The sequence below is a fragment of the Bos javanicus genome, chromosome 21, assembly GCF_032452875.1.
Source record: "Bos javanicus breed banteng chromosome 21, ARS-OSU_banteng_1.0, whole genome shotgun sequence".
Lineage (NCBI taxonomy): Eukaryota > Metazoa > Chordata > Mammalia > Artiodactyla > Bovidae > Bos > Bos javanicus.
This window is the reverse complement of record NC_083888.1, coordinates 55,452,633-55,467,130: the sequence shown is the minus strand read 5'-3', so window position 1 is coordinate 55,467,130 and position 14,498 is coordinate 55,452,633. Positions and strand designations below refer to the sequence as shown.

Here is a 14,498-nt window from a genome sequence, read left to right as displayed (position 1 = left end):
CCGGAGTCCGTCTTTTGGGTTTATGTTGTAATGCGTTTCACACACCAATGCACACACTTGCCCTGGGAGTCAAAACCAACCTTCTTCCTGCTGCCCTATCCCATATCCTGACTGCCTTCCCCAGTTTGCTAGCTCCTAACTTCAATTTTGGAGAAGGCAATGGCACCCCACTCCAGTACTCTTGCCTGGAAAATCCCATGGACGGAGGAGCCCGGAAGGCTGCAGGCCATGGGGTTGCTGAGGGTCGGACACGACTGAGCGACTTCACTTTCATTTTTCACTTTCATGCATTGGAGAAGGAAATGGCAACCTACTCTAGTGTTCTTGCCTGGAGAATCCCAAGGACGGGAGAGCCTGGTGGGCTTCTGTCTATGGGGTCGCACAGAGTCGGACACGACGGAAGTAACTTAGCAGCAGCAGCAACTTCAATTTCAGCCACGCTGGCCTTCCAGGTGGACTGCAGAAAGAAACGGAGTTTAGATTCATTTATTCATTCAAACGTTCAACACATTTTTGTTGTGCCTTTCGGACTTCCCTGGTGGCTCAGACAGTAAAGCATCTGCCTACAATGCGGAGACCTGGGTTCATGTTGGGTCGGGAAGATCCCCTGGAGAAGGAAATGGCTACCCACTCCAGTATTCTTGCCTGGAAAATCCCATGGACAGAGGAGTCTGGTAGGCTACAGACCGTGGAGTAGCAAAGAGTCAGACACAACTCAGCGACTTCACTTTCTTTTCGACTGAACCACCTTCTCTCCAACAGAAAACAAAATAGACCCAGCTCCTCCCTTCTCATGGAGCTTGCTGTCTGGAAGGAGAGATGGGCATAAGACATAGTCATACAAATTCCCATTCACTGCCTGGGGAATTATTAAAATACAATTAATTCAGACCTTGACTTGAATCCCAGCACTGCCCGTTGCCAGCCGGGTGATCCTGGGTCTCTTTGGTGGGATAGTAATAATTTCCTGGCGGGGTTGCTGTGTGGAGTTATCAAGGCGCCTTATGGAAGCACAGTGCCTTGTGTGTTGTGGTAAGCTCAGAGCACGCAACCACCCACGCCAGTGCCCTTGTCCTGTGTCCATTTATCATTCAGACCTCACAGGCCACCTTCTGTCTGTATGAGGAGCTCTGGTCCTAGCTCCCTGGCAGGCAGAGTGATCAAACACCCAGGCATCTCCACTCCGAAGGGCAAGTTGGCCAGGGAGGGATGAAAAGAACCCAAGGAAGGCTCTGGTTAATGCCATGGGATGGGATGGGGAGGGAGGTTTGCTCATCCCATGGGTGTCAAGGAGGGCTGTGTGGAGGAAGTGGCATTTGAGTCACCCTTAAAACAGTGGTTCTCAAATTGGTGTGTGTCAGAAAAACCCAAGGGAATTGCTCAAAGTGCAGCTTCTTGGGGCTGGGGGTGGGGTGGGGGGGTGCTTCCCTGGTGGCTCAGTGGTAAAGAACCTGCTGCCAATGCAGGTGGGGAAGATCCCCTAGAGTAGGAAATGGCAACCCACTCCAGTATTCTTGGCTGGGAAACCCCGACAGAGGAACCTGGTGGGCTCCAGTTCATGGGGTCACAAAGAGTCAGACGAGACTTAGTGACATTTGAGAAGTGCTGCTCACAGGGCCTTAGGTACAACATGGGGGTTGTGGTAGACAGAATAATGGCCCCCAAATGATGTCCAGTTCCTGGTCCCTGAAGTCTGTGAATATGTTACCTTACATGGTAAAAGGACATTAAGGCAGCAGGTGGAATTAAGGTTGCTAATCAGCTGACCTTCAAATAGGGAGATTGTCCTGGATTATCTAGGTGGGCCCAGTGTGATCACAGGGTCCTTAAAAGGAAGAGAGGGCTGGGGGGGCAGAGAAGGAGATGTGAAGATGGGAGCAGAGGGAGGTCAGTGTGGTGTGATGACAGATGGACTCAGCCTGCCACTGCTGGCTTTGAAAGCAGAAGGGAGCACAGGCCAAGGGATGCCAGAAGCCTTTAGAAGCTGGAAAAGGCAAGGAAGTGGGTTTTCCCCATACCCTCCAGGAGAAAGGCAGGCCTGCTGACACTTGGATTTTAGCCCAGCGAGACCCATTTTTTTTTTTTTTTTGACCACACCTCGCAATATATGGGACCTTAGTTCCCCTGCATTTTCCAAGCATGGAGTCTTAACCACTGGACCACCAGGGAAGTCCAAACTTTTTTATTTTTTTGAATAATTTTATTTATGTCTTTTTGGCTGTGCTGGGTCTTCAGTTGCTGTGCAGGCCACTCTCCAGTTGTGGTGTGGAGGCTTCTTATTGCAGTAGCTTCTCTTGTTGCAGAGCATGGGCTCTAGAGTGCTCAGGCTTCAGTAGCTGTGGCTCCTGGGCTCTAGAGTTTAGTAGCTGTGGCTCATGGGCTTAGTGGCTCCAAGGTATGTGGGATTCTCCCAGACTAGGGATCAAACTGATGTCTCCTGCAGGCAGATTCTTCACCACTGAGCCAACAGGGAAGCCCTCTTTATTTTTTTAAGACCCACTTTTGACCACCAGACTGTAAGAAACGTGTGTTGTCTTAAAGCTAAATTTGTGGTAATTTGTTTCAGCAGCAACAGTAAGCTAGTCTAGAGCCCTGTCTTTGGAGTCAAACCACTCTGCGTTTAGCCTGCTGCGTGACCCTGGGCAAGATGCTGGCCCCCTCTGAGTCTCAGTTGCCTTGCCTATCGAAGAGAGTTGAAGTGAAGCTTAAAACGGGAGACATTTGGAAGGCACTCAGCACGTGCTCCCAAAATGGCACTTCCTGTGCTCCCTGATCCTGAGTTGCTCCCACCTCTTTTCTGACCCCATGAGGGAGGGCAGCAGAGCCAGGCACTACGGGAGGTTCTCTCCTTGTCCTTCTCTTGGTCCTTGAAGCCATCCTAATTCATACCTGGCCACTTGGAACTTGCAGCAGTGCGAAGCCTTCCATCAGCTCCTCTGATGTAGGTGTGTGCTGCAGTGTGAGGCTGGGAAGGCCAAGACCAGTTTTCAGTGCACAAGTCGTCCCTGCAGTCAAACAGCAGACATCTCATTATAGAGAGTTCTTCTATTTTTTGGAGCCCTTGGGGAGCCTCCAAGACCTTTACCCCAACTAGCCCCATTCAGTAGAGTACCTGTGGGGAATACGGTACACACCGTGACAAGCATCCTACCAGGCTGGCCTGCCCATCCTTCACCCTCTCTAGGGAGACTCAGATGGAGGGGCAGGACCTTCCAGCTCGAGGGAGTGGGGCCATCACCATCACCACCACCAGTCTCATCATCACTGCATCCTCACTACCATTGACCTACTAAGTGCCAGGCACTTGCTGGACCTCATCTTTGATTCTCACAAGTGCCAACTGGTCATCCAGGAATGGAGTTTCTCAAGGTCACATAGTCAGACAGTAGCAGCACGGGGACTTAACCTCCACAGTCTGGCCCAGAGTTTCTGTTCTTAACCGCTCCGTGTTGCCGGGAGCCAGCGTGAGGAACTCCGCCCATGGCAAAGGTCATGAGGAAGGAGGCTCGGCATACGCAAAGGCGGGATCGAGCCTCAGGAGTCCCCCTGGAAATTCTCGAGCATCAACCCCCCAAAACCAGAGTCTGTCTACTTTACTGCCTTGTGTTCTCACCTACACCTCTGACTTTACGGGGGCTGTCCCCCACCACCATCTCTCTCTTGAATAGGTTCTTCTGGCCACATGTGATTGTTCAGAGCCTCCCAACCATGAGAGGCATGAGATGTTCTAAACTGTCTAAATACAGATTCTTTTGAGCAGTTAAAAGATTGATTAGAAATTGTATTGGTGAAGGGTTTTTCACTTGTTGGGCCAATGTTTGCTGCTAAGTTTCCGTACCCCTTACCTATTGTGTCCCTGGCAGTGTATTAATTAATATAATTGGTGTATAGGAATGTAAGTAGTAGCTTTAATGTTTGTAACCTTGGACCCTTGAGTTAATTTTTTTTCTTGTTATAGCCCACCACACTTTTGCCCTGTAGGAATGCAACTTTATCTAATGTTTTTGGAGGGTGGCACCTGACTAATCACCTTTAGAGAAAAATAAGTTTTCTGAAGAAAGGGTCTTAAGATGTTAACAGGCCTCTGGGCCAGAAGATGATGCAAATCACCTAAACTTTTGCATATGATAAGTTTACAGGAAGAAAGCCTGGCTTACTGCATGACTCTACCCCTTCCCCCATTATCTTTCACCTTCTGGCTGAATTATTCAGCCTCTTTTCTCCACTAAATTTTCTCACTGAGCTATCCTTATTCTATTACTCTTTATATCCTTAATTAACATTTAATTAAGCAATTGTTTCCTGGTCCTCGCCGACACCGTCCTCGCTTCGAATTCCCTGGATCCACCAGGGCTGGACCCCAGCACTGTGTGACTGTCATGTGCTGGAGGAACTTGCATTCTGTCACCAGCTCAGGGCCCACTCCAGAACCCTCCCTCTGATGACTCCCAGGCTGTCTGGACCTCTAGGGAGTCGGCAGTAGATGCCCAAAGGCCTTGTGGTCTGGGGCCCTGGGGCCCTCTTGGTGACCTCTAGAGTAGCCCAGGAAAGTCCACCAGCCCTTCCAAGCCTCTAGGTTCATGAAGCAGGTGTTTATGCTGAGGACACAATAGGGATGCCCAGGGCTTATCCTGGGTATCCCTGGTGACTCCGATGGTAAAGAATCCATCTGCAATGCGGGAAACCTGGGCTTGATCCCTAGCTTGGGAAGATCCCTTGGAGGAGGGCATGACAACCCACTCCAGTATTCTTGCCTGGAGAATCCCCATGGACAGAGGAGCCTGGTGGGCTAAATCCGTGGGATCACAAAGAGTCGAACACGACTGAGCGACTAAGCACAGCACAGCACGGGGCTCATCCAGGTTTCCAGGGCTGTCATCCCAGTGGGTCTACAGTGCTTCATGACTGCTCTCATGGGGCTGGAAGAGCAGAATGAGCAAATGATTTCAGGTGACAAGCCTGGCCCAATTTCAGCCCTTATGTCTTTCTAGGCAGGAAAGAGCCACAGAGGCAGCCCTAGCATCCCAGAGGACTCAGGCATTCTCACCCCTCACCAGATGCCCGCCTCTCATCAGTGGCAGCTCTGACATTCTGCCCACTTTGGGCTTAAGGAGAGAAGTCTGAATGGGGAGAGGTGGTCTTCTCCTGAGGTTGTATTTTAATCACAAGCTCACTGCATTTACTTGGTTGTAGGTTTACTTGGAGAAGTTGCAGGGGGACTGAGGTTACGATGGAGTCTGTAGGATGCATCAGGCCACCGCTTGGTGCTTGATGTCATTGTGGTTTCTAGTCCTTCTTTCCTGTTTTATATTTAAAAAACATCAGCACCAAAGTAGAATACACACAGGTTCTTTTTTCTCTTCCTGAGCGGGCATTTCACAGAGGATCTGGGCTCACTCATCTGAAGTCAGCGTCATCTCTCCATCTGCAGTTCCAAAGGCCCAATAGGAAGGGAGGGGGGGGGTCCCTGGCAAAAGCAGGGTACCCACTGCCATCAGTGGTCCTGCAGGTATGGATGCTGATGGTATAGACAGCCTGTGTGTGTGCACCCTGTTAGGCTGGGCCACCCTGTAAAGAGTCAGGGGGGCTCTCTTTGCTGGGTGTGCCCTGGGGGCAGCCAGACTTTCACCCTTAGGTCAATCCTGCACTCCTTCCCCACCTCCTTTCATATGGCATCAGGAAGAGCCCACAGACTTCTCCACTCTGTGTCCGCACACACTGCTGCTCGGTGACAAGGCTTCTGCTGTACTGGACAGAGGAGGAGCATTTGCTTGGAGGCCCAGGCCCCACTGAGGGGCATTTTTGCTGGGCCCCCTACCAGTACAGCCTCCTGGCAGGACTGTACCAGTTCACTTCCTAGAGAAGATGAAATCACAAATCACCCAACAAAATAGAGAATGCACATCCTCAGTGCCCCCCGATGTCCCCCGCCCATAGTGGACATTGGTTTTCTGGCTCCAGCAATGTTCTTCCAATCAACTTCCAAGGAGACACCACAGAGAGAGGAGGTTAAACTGAAACAGCACAGCAGACCATTTGGAGATTCATGGCTCTATCACTTAGTAAGACGTATCTAGAGCTTTTGCCCCTTTGGGCCTGAGTTTCCCCATCTGTAAAGGGAAGAGACTGGGCTAGGTCACCTCCATGGATCCTGTTAGCTCTGCTGGGCTGAGGGAGTTCAGGAAATGGTCCTGAGAGCCAGAAGACCCCATGAAGCCAGAGCCCCATGCTTGCTCCCTGCTCGGGGCCATGCTGTTTAAAAACATGGATGTTTGAGACTTCCCTGGTGGTCCAGTAGATAAAACTCTGGGCCCCCAATGCAGGGTTGTTTTTCAGTTGCTAAGTCATGTCCAACTCTTTGTGATCCCATGGACTGCAGCACACCTGCAGACTTGCCTGTCCTTCACTAATCTCCCGAAGTCTGCTCAAACTCATGTCCATTGAGTCGGTGATGCCATCCAACCATCGCATCCTCTGTCGTCCCCTTTTCCTCCTGCCCTCAATCTTTCCAAGCATCAGGGTCTTTTCCAGTGAGTCAGGGCCCGGGTTCAACCCCTAGTCAGGGCACTGGATTCTGCATGCCACAACTAAATATCCCACATGCCACCATGAAGACTGAAGATCTTGAATGCTGCAGCTAAGATCTGAAGTGAAGTGCTAGTTGCTCAGTCGTGTCAGACTCTTTGGGACCCCATGGACTGTAGCCTGCCAGGCTCCTCTGTCCATGGAATTCTCCAGGCAACAATACTGGAGTGAGTAGCCATTCCCTTCTCCAGGGATCTTCGAAACCCAGGGATCGAACCTTGGTCTCCTGCACTGCAGGTGGATTCTTTACCATCTGAGCCACCAGGGAAGCCTAGCACAGCCAAATAAATAAACATCAAAAACAAAACATTGATGTCCACCTTATTCACAACCCAGAGGCTTCCTCCAATGCCCTCCTTCTGTTGATCTGCAGAACAAGTTACCTCCCACCCCCACCCCCCTCGCTCCCACCTCAGCGCTTCTCCTCCTGACTGTCCCCTGGAACCACCCAGAGAGCTTTTAAAAACACCGAGGCTGGTACCTCACCTCCAGAAAATATGATTTAATTCATCTGGGGTGGGGCCCGGGCAGTGGTGTTATTTGTCATAAGCTGCCCAGTTTTTTGCTCATGTAGTTGTGCCCCACTGACCCAGATGCTGGCTTCTGAAGGGTGACAGCCTGGGGGTGGAGTGGAAACAGTCAGCTTCCTCCGCCGTGTCTGCTGTCCTCTCCCTCTTGTGTCTGTGGTGGTTGTTTCATCGTTCAGTCGTGTCCGATTCTTTGCGACCCCATGGACTGTAGCCCACCAGGCTCCTCTGTCCATGGGATTTTCCGGGCAAGAATACTGGAGTGGGTTGCCATTTCCTCCTCCAAGGGATCTTCCCAACCCGGGGATTGAACCCCAGTCTCCTGCGTTGGCAGGTAGGTCTGTGATACTTTCTAGTTATCTGAGCGTCAGCCTGTCTGGCTCAAGTCAAGACCTCTGGCTCAGGGGTTCAGCATCCTGAATCTCCTGGTGTCTTGCAGGTGCTCAAAGGCGGTTGGGTGGGTACCATTAGCACACCCGGCTCCTCCTGAATCCCCCCAAGTCCTTGGGGTCCGTGCCCCAAATGGAGGCTTTAGCGTTCTCGGCAAGGTCGCGCACTATGTCTGGGGTGTATGGAAGGCAGGCTCAGGGCGCCTGTCCAGCCGCCTTCATCCTGTGGTGGGCGAGCTTTCCTCACAGCCACCCAGCCTGACACCAGCTCTGAGTTCACATGATCCTGCCTCAGCTCGGGAATGGGCAGAGCCTCCCGCTGGGATTTTCGAGACTGAGCTAGGGGGCGTGGCCTGTCGGGGGCGTGGCCTTCGGGAAATCGCGGGAGGGGGAGCTTGGGTCCTGGCTGCGGGGTCCTTCCTCTGCGAGCGCCGGAGGAAGCCGGCTGGTGGAGATTTGCGGGCTGAGCTCAGGCGGGCCCGCAGAGTCGGAGAGGACCCAGATCTCCCGAGGCTGCGGCTCCCTGCCTCGCTGTCTGCTCCCCCCCACCTGGCAGCAGCGGCCGTCCCCTTCCTGGGGTCTGGAGCCTGGGCAGACAGGGGTGGGATCCTGACAGAAGAGCAGGTCAGGAAATCGATTTATCAGCTCACGACCCTTAGAAAAGCAAAATAGAGTAGAAATGATCCGAGTGCATCACAAGTGATAAGGTAAGTACTGCTCTGGGTTCATGTGTCTCTGGTGTCTGTATGTGTCAAGTGCATTCCTTGCTGTGATTTATGATGGAAAGAGATCAAAGGCAGCGGGTTGGTGCCCAGTGGTCTGGGCTCTGGATTCAGATCCACCCAACTTACTGTATGGACGTGAGCAACTAGGTTAGCCTCTCTGGGCTTCAGGTTCTGTGAAATAGGTTCACAGTGCCGGCCCCACCGACTCACTGTGCCTTTGTGAGCTCCCGATGGAATTGAATGTTTAAACAGTGACGAGGGCTTTAGAAGTGAGGTTGTCTCCTTGCTTTTGCTGGAGTGAGGCTATTTAGGGAAAAGCTGGGGACTAAGGGGAAAATGCAGTCTGATTCTACTCCTGCCCCAGAAGGAGACATCAACGACCTCTGAAAAGGGCACTTTTAGGAAGTGTTTAAAGCATGTGGAAGTTTGACGAGCCAAAGGGAAGGGAAGCTGGGCATGCAGGAAATCCCCCAGCTCGCTGTGCTGGTGGCTCCCTGAGCAGAGCTGCCCAGCCCATGAGTAACTGTGTGTGTGCCATCAAGCCACCACTCAGAAGAGACGGGTGACAGATTAGACCGCTGTTTATGCACCAGCTCAGCACTTTTGGCCTAGAACGTGCATAGGGCTCCCAGCTCGAGTCAGAGGCCCTTCCTGCCTTTGGGGATTGAACTGCTCTTGGATGTTCAAGTCCTCGGAGGCCTCTATGAGGTTTTGGGTTGCTTCACACGTACTGTCTCAGTTTCTTGTTGTGGTTTAGTCACTAAGAGGTGTTTGATTCTTTTGCGACTCCATGGACTGTAGCCCACCAGGCTCCTCTGTCCGTGGAATTTCCTGGGCAAGAATACTGGAGTGGGGTGCCATTTCCTTCTCCAGGGACTCTTCCCAACCCAGGAATCGAACCTGCATTGGCAGGCTGGGTTTTTTTGTTTTTAACCACTGAGCCACCAGGGAAGCCCCTCAGTTTCTTAGCTGAATGGTAACGTGAGGCAGACGCAGCGGCTCTGTGTTTTGATTCTTTGTCCCAATCCCCTCTACCTTGGGGATCCAAGCCTTGGCCACACAGTAGGTTCTTTACCTTGAGTGGTGAGAAGATGGTTGGCATGCCAGGTGTGGTGAGGGGCGGGGAGGGCGGGGGTGGAGCTAGCCCAGGCCCAAGCCTGTTGGCCTCCAGGTGGCATCTGGGTGAACTGGAGCCTGGCAAAGCCTGGAAGTGAGGGGTGGTTGCTCTGTAACAACTGTGATGGTCAGAAAGTGCGGTGTAAAGGAAAGCGTGGACCAATCTGAGCTCAAAACCTGGCTTGCATCATTTGTTCTTGTTGTCGTTTAGCTGCCAAGTTGAGTTTGACTCTTTGCCACCCCATGGACTGTAGCCCGCCAGGCTCCTCTGTCCATGGCATTTTCCAGGCAAGAATCCTGGAGTGGGTTGCCATTTCCTCCTCCAGGGTATTTTCCAGACCCAGGGATTGAACCTGCATGTCCTGCATTGCAGGTGGATTCTTTACCACTGAGCCACCAGGGAAGCCCTGGCTTACATCATGTAATTATTGCTGAAAGCTCAACTTCTGTATACACTGGTGCTGAATTGAATCGTGGAGACAGAGTTTTGGATGAAGTAGAAAAGGAGAAAGTGCTTCCCTGGTGGCTCAGACAGTAAATCATCTGCCTGCAGTGCAAGAGACCTGGGTTCGATCCCTGAGACAGGAAGATCCCCTGGAGAAGGCAATGGCAATCCACTCCAGTATTCTTGCCTGAAAAATCCCACAGTTAGAGGAGCCTGGCGGGCTATAGTCCATGGGGTCGCAAAGAGTTAGACACGACTAAGTGACTACCACAACACACAAACGGATAACTGTATTACTTTGCCAAAGAGGGACACTGGGGGCTCTCACCGTGAAAAACTATGTGTGGCAGCCCCAGAGGATTTGATGAAGGGTTTTTCGTCAGTGGTTCAAGGGTGAGGTCTCTGATAAGATTAGGTATGAGCAGGGCCTGTTGTCGTTGTTCATTTGTTCAGTCGCTCAGTCGCTCAGTTGTGTCTGACTCTCTGCAACCCCATGGACTGCAACACGCCAGGCTTTCCTGTCCTGCACCATCTCCCAGAGTTTACTCAAACTCATGTCCATTGAGCCGGTGATGCCTTCCAACCGTCTCATCCTCTGTTGTCCCCTTCTTCTCCTGCCTTCACTCCCTTAACTTCATCTTGGGTGGTCAGTCTCCTAATGATGATGAGCTTCTCTCCTCCCGTATAATCTTGCCTCAGGTGGTTTCTTGGCTGCCCCTCTCTTGATTAGCAACTGTTCAAATCTGCCCTTCGGACCTAAGGGAAGATCATGAAGGCTGGAGGCTGGCCTACAAGAAAGAGGGAGACACAAAAAGGCTTTCGTGCCTGCAAGCTCCGCAGGGCCCCACACGGATTTAGAATCTTGAGCAGCCTCAGTTTTTTCATCTGGAAAATGGGTGCTGGTGAGAGAGAGGATGAATGTGCAGCAATGTTCCTGGCACGTGGAGGGCTCTTCCCTGGAATGGCCTGGTCCATCTGTCCCAGCCACACGTTCCCATTTACAGAACACCATGCACCCACTGTGCCTTTGATTTTTGGGGAGCAGGCTTTCTGTGGAGTACAGGTAGAGAGGACACTCCTGGAAAAATGCAATTTCCATGGAGGGGTACCTTTCCTCTGGGAGTGGCAGAAGGGAGAGCTGGCTGTGATGAGGCCTGGGTGACAAAGCAGGATCCTCTGCAACCAGCTCAGGTCACTTAAACAGATGCCACAGGCTGAAGAGGAGGCCATAATGATTCCTCCCTCTCACTTTTCTGTTTCCATTAATGAGTTAATGATATTTCCATCGTCCGTCCCAGCACCTGACCTCAAAACCCTCTACCCATCCATCCATGCACCCACCCATCTCTCCACCCATTTACTCACCCATCTGTCCATCTACCCCCTTATCCTTCTATTTACCCATCTTATTCATCCACCTACTCCTCTGTCCATCCACCCAACCCACCTACCTCTCCGTGCATCCATCCATTTTAACAAATAATATGAGGACCAAGCACTGAGATACATCTCAGATTTGTCCCTGACTGTCCTCAGCTCCTTCTAATTAGTCAGCAGTTCCTGTTCCAGGGAGAAGCTAATTCTGACTCCATGATGGAACTGTTTCTTTGACTTGCTTTTCATTGCTTTTGTTATTATCATCATACATAATGGCCTGCCTCAGAGGACCCTGTCCCTCTGCCTGACTGTGAGTGTCTTTGCAGCTCACAGGCAATCTGTAGCTCACAGATAATCACAGATAGTCTGACCTTGCCCACCTGTGAAGGCTGCAGGAAAGAAGAGATTGACACACCCCTTCCCGGAGATGTTTTGCAAGACTGAAGACCCATTTTATTTTACTTTCTTACTGTCTCTCCCTCTCTATTCTGCCTTTTGACTTGAGTTCCTCAGCTCTTCTCTCTCTGGTTCTATTAAAAAAAAAACTGGCATCCAGACCCCGACAAGATGGTTGTTTAGAGACATTAGTCTGCCATCTTCTCGGTCAGCCAGGCCTCTGAATAAAGTCATATTTCTTGTCTCTACACCTCATCTCCAATTCATTGGCCTCTCGTGTGGCGAGCAGAGCCAGTATGGACTCGGTAACATTTCTGTAGCTTCTTGTTGTCCCCTCTCTGGTCACACCCTCCTCACATTCAGTTCCTTACAGGTGCTCACTCTCTGTCTATCTGGCATTTGGCCTGTTGAATGTATTGTTTCCACAGGCAGAAACTCCTTTCTTCCCTGGCTGCCCCTCTCTCTTCTCCTGATCTTAGAGTATCATGCTGCTTAGAAAGGCTTTTCTGGCTAAGTCACCTCCTATGAACTCAGAACTTAATGTCTTGTACTCTCCCTAGGAGCTAATCCTCTCTTTTCTTCTCCCCTCTCCCATGAGACTAAAAGCAATGTGAGCTACCCCAGGAGCCAGTGTCTAGTGTGGTGCCTTCTGTATAATAGACACTCAGTAAGTATCTGCTGTGGTTGGTGAGTGGATGGATGATTGGAGAGCCACTGGAGGGTTTGAAGCAGGAATGATTAGCTTAGATTTGTGTTTTAGAAGATGGCTTTGACGATGGTGAGATGGAGACAGGGAATCCCACAGGAGACCATGCATTGATTCTGGGGAGGAAGCCTTGACCAAGCCAATCTGGGGCACTGGGGAGGGAGCTAAAGAGGAGGAGATGGATGTGGGAAATATTTAAGATTTGGAAATGGTAGAACTGACTGATTGAGTGGATGCTGTGGATGAAGATAAAGATCAACAACCCACACAGCCATCCAACACAAGAGCCTGGGCAGGTGGAGATGCTACCTCCAAGAACAGACTGGTGGAAGAAACAGTGGGAGCAGGGCGGCCTCACTGAGCATGCCCTGTGTGGCAGGAGGAAGCTGGTTCTGTAAGCCTTCCCCCTCGGGGTGGGGAGGACATCTGGGAGTCATCAGTGTTGGGGGGTCAAAACCATGGAGGAGGTGCAGTGTGTGTGTGTGTGTGTGTGTGTGTGTGTGTGTGTGTGAGTGTGTGTGGTGAAAAGAACAAGTCAGCTTTAAATGTGAGTGGGAGGGATGCCCCCATTTCCCGCCACACGTGACCTTGAGTGGTGCTGACTTGTTCCTGCCTTTCAAGATCAGAGGCTCCCTGAGTGTGGGAGCCATTTCTTCTTCTTTATCTCTAAGTCCCCCATGTCCAGTCTGGGGCTGTGAACCGATGCTCCAGAGATACTTGTGGAATGAAACCAGGAGGTACCAGACTGTTGGACAAGCCACTGTATCCCTCTGGGCCTCAGTTTCCTCATCCCTAAAATGGGGGGACAGTAGGGCTGTTGCAAAGATGGGACAGGAGGGCAGATGTGAAATGCTGTGTCAACTGTGGGAGATCTGGCAAATACCAAGTGTGAGTACCAAAGAGACGCACTCACTTGTCTTGAGAGCCTGAGTCAGGCTGCTGACCTCCCAAGGGCTGCATTCTGGTTCTGCCCATCGAGTTCTGCTGGGTCTTAAGTTCCCCTTCCAGCTGTTCTGTTCTTTGACCTGGGAACTCATGGATGACACTCGGCCAGGAGTGAAACCCCAGAGCCTCTAGACCCGTGGATGCTTTGCTTCTCAGAGTGTGGTCCGTGGCCCTGCGGCACCAGCATCATCTGGTGGGTGGTTGCAGGTTCTCGAGTCCTGCCTCAGACACACTGAGTCAGGAACTATGAAGGTGGGGCTCTGATCTGTTTCAACAAATCCTCCAGGTGACTCAGGCACACCTGAGTTTAAGAACGACTGCTCTAGAATCCCCCCAAACCTCTTTTGGCTCCAAAGTGGACATAGGAGGTGCTTTCACTTAAGCATCGTCTGTGTTTCTTCTTTGCTCTGCAGACTTGAATATTTCTGACTTTGGTTGCCAGAAGTTGCTTGTTGTTGTCCTAGGAAATAGGAACTTATCAATGGTCACCCCAGCCTGTCCCACACATGCATACACTCACCACCTGCAAACAGTAGGCTGCGGCCAGGTGACTCTCAACAAATTCCTGAGACCAGACAGGACGTGTTTTCATTTGGTTTCTTTTGCCCATTTTGTGGGTGCCTGGAAGCCCATGCTGATGCATGAATTTTTATCTTCCTGAGGGTAATTTTGTGTGTACTGTGGAGAACCTCAGATAAATTCAGAGACACGGATGTCCCGGGCCAGTGTCCCTGGGGACCGCTCAGGGCCTTCCTCACGTTTGAGCCACGTGAACCATTTGGACCCTCAGGTGTGGGCCTGGGATTCAGGGACAGGAGAGCTGTCAAAAAGAGGAGGAGTGAGGCCAAATTTTGACTCATGGGACTGTGCAAGTTTCAGAGGTCACAGTCCTCAGCTTCCCCTTCGCCCCAAATCTCGCCATCAAAACATATAAACCAAAACACGAAAAGAAAACCAAGAAAACATCTTTGCACTGTTGGTGGGAATGTAAAATGGTGTAGCCACTGTGAAAAAACAGAATGCAGTTCCTCAAAAAATTAAAAATAGAACTACCATATGATCCAGTGTTTCCACTTCTGGATCTATACCCAAAAAAAGTGAAAGCAGCGACTCAAGTAGTATACTCATGTTTAGTTCAGTTCAGTCGCTCAGTCATGGCCGACTCTTTGCGACCCCATGAATCACAGCATGCCAGGCCTCCCTGTCCATCACCAACTCCCGGAGCTCACCCAAACTCATGTGCATCGAGTCGGTGATGCCATCCAGCCATCTCATCCTCTGTCGTCC

The 14,498-nt window shown here is 51.2% G+C and overlaps 1 protein-coding gene across 4 annotated transcripts in view; it reads left to right on the top strand.

The window, feature by feature from the left end:
- GPR68 (G protein-coupled receptor 68) overlaps nucleotides 1-14,498 on the top strand; it is a 41,365-nt gene that overhangs the window by 17,268 nt on the left and 9,599 nt on the right. Inside the window, exon 1 of one of the 4 annotated variants that reach the window (XM_061395107.1) lies at nucleotides 7,859-8,208. The exons of the other annotated variants lie outside the window; for them this stretch is intronic. The gene's annotated coding sequence lies outside the window, so the exon portion shown is untranslated. Of the gene's footprint in view, nucleotides 1-7,858; nucleotides 8,209-14,498 lie in introns of those variants that run through there. 4 annotated transcript variants of the gene reach the window in all.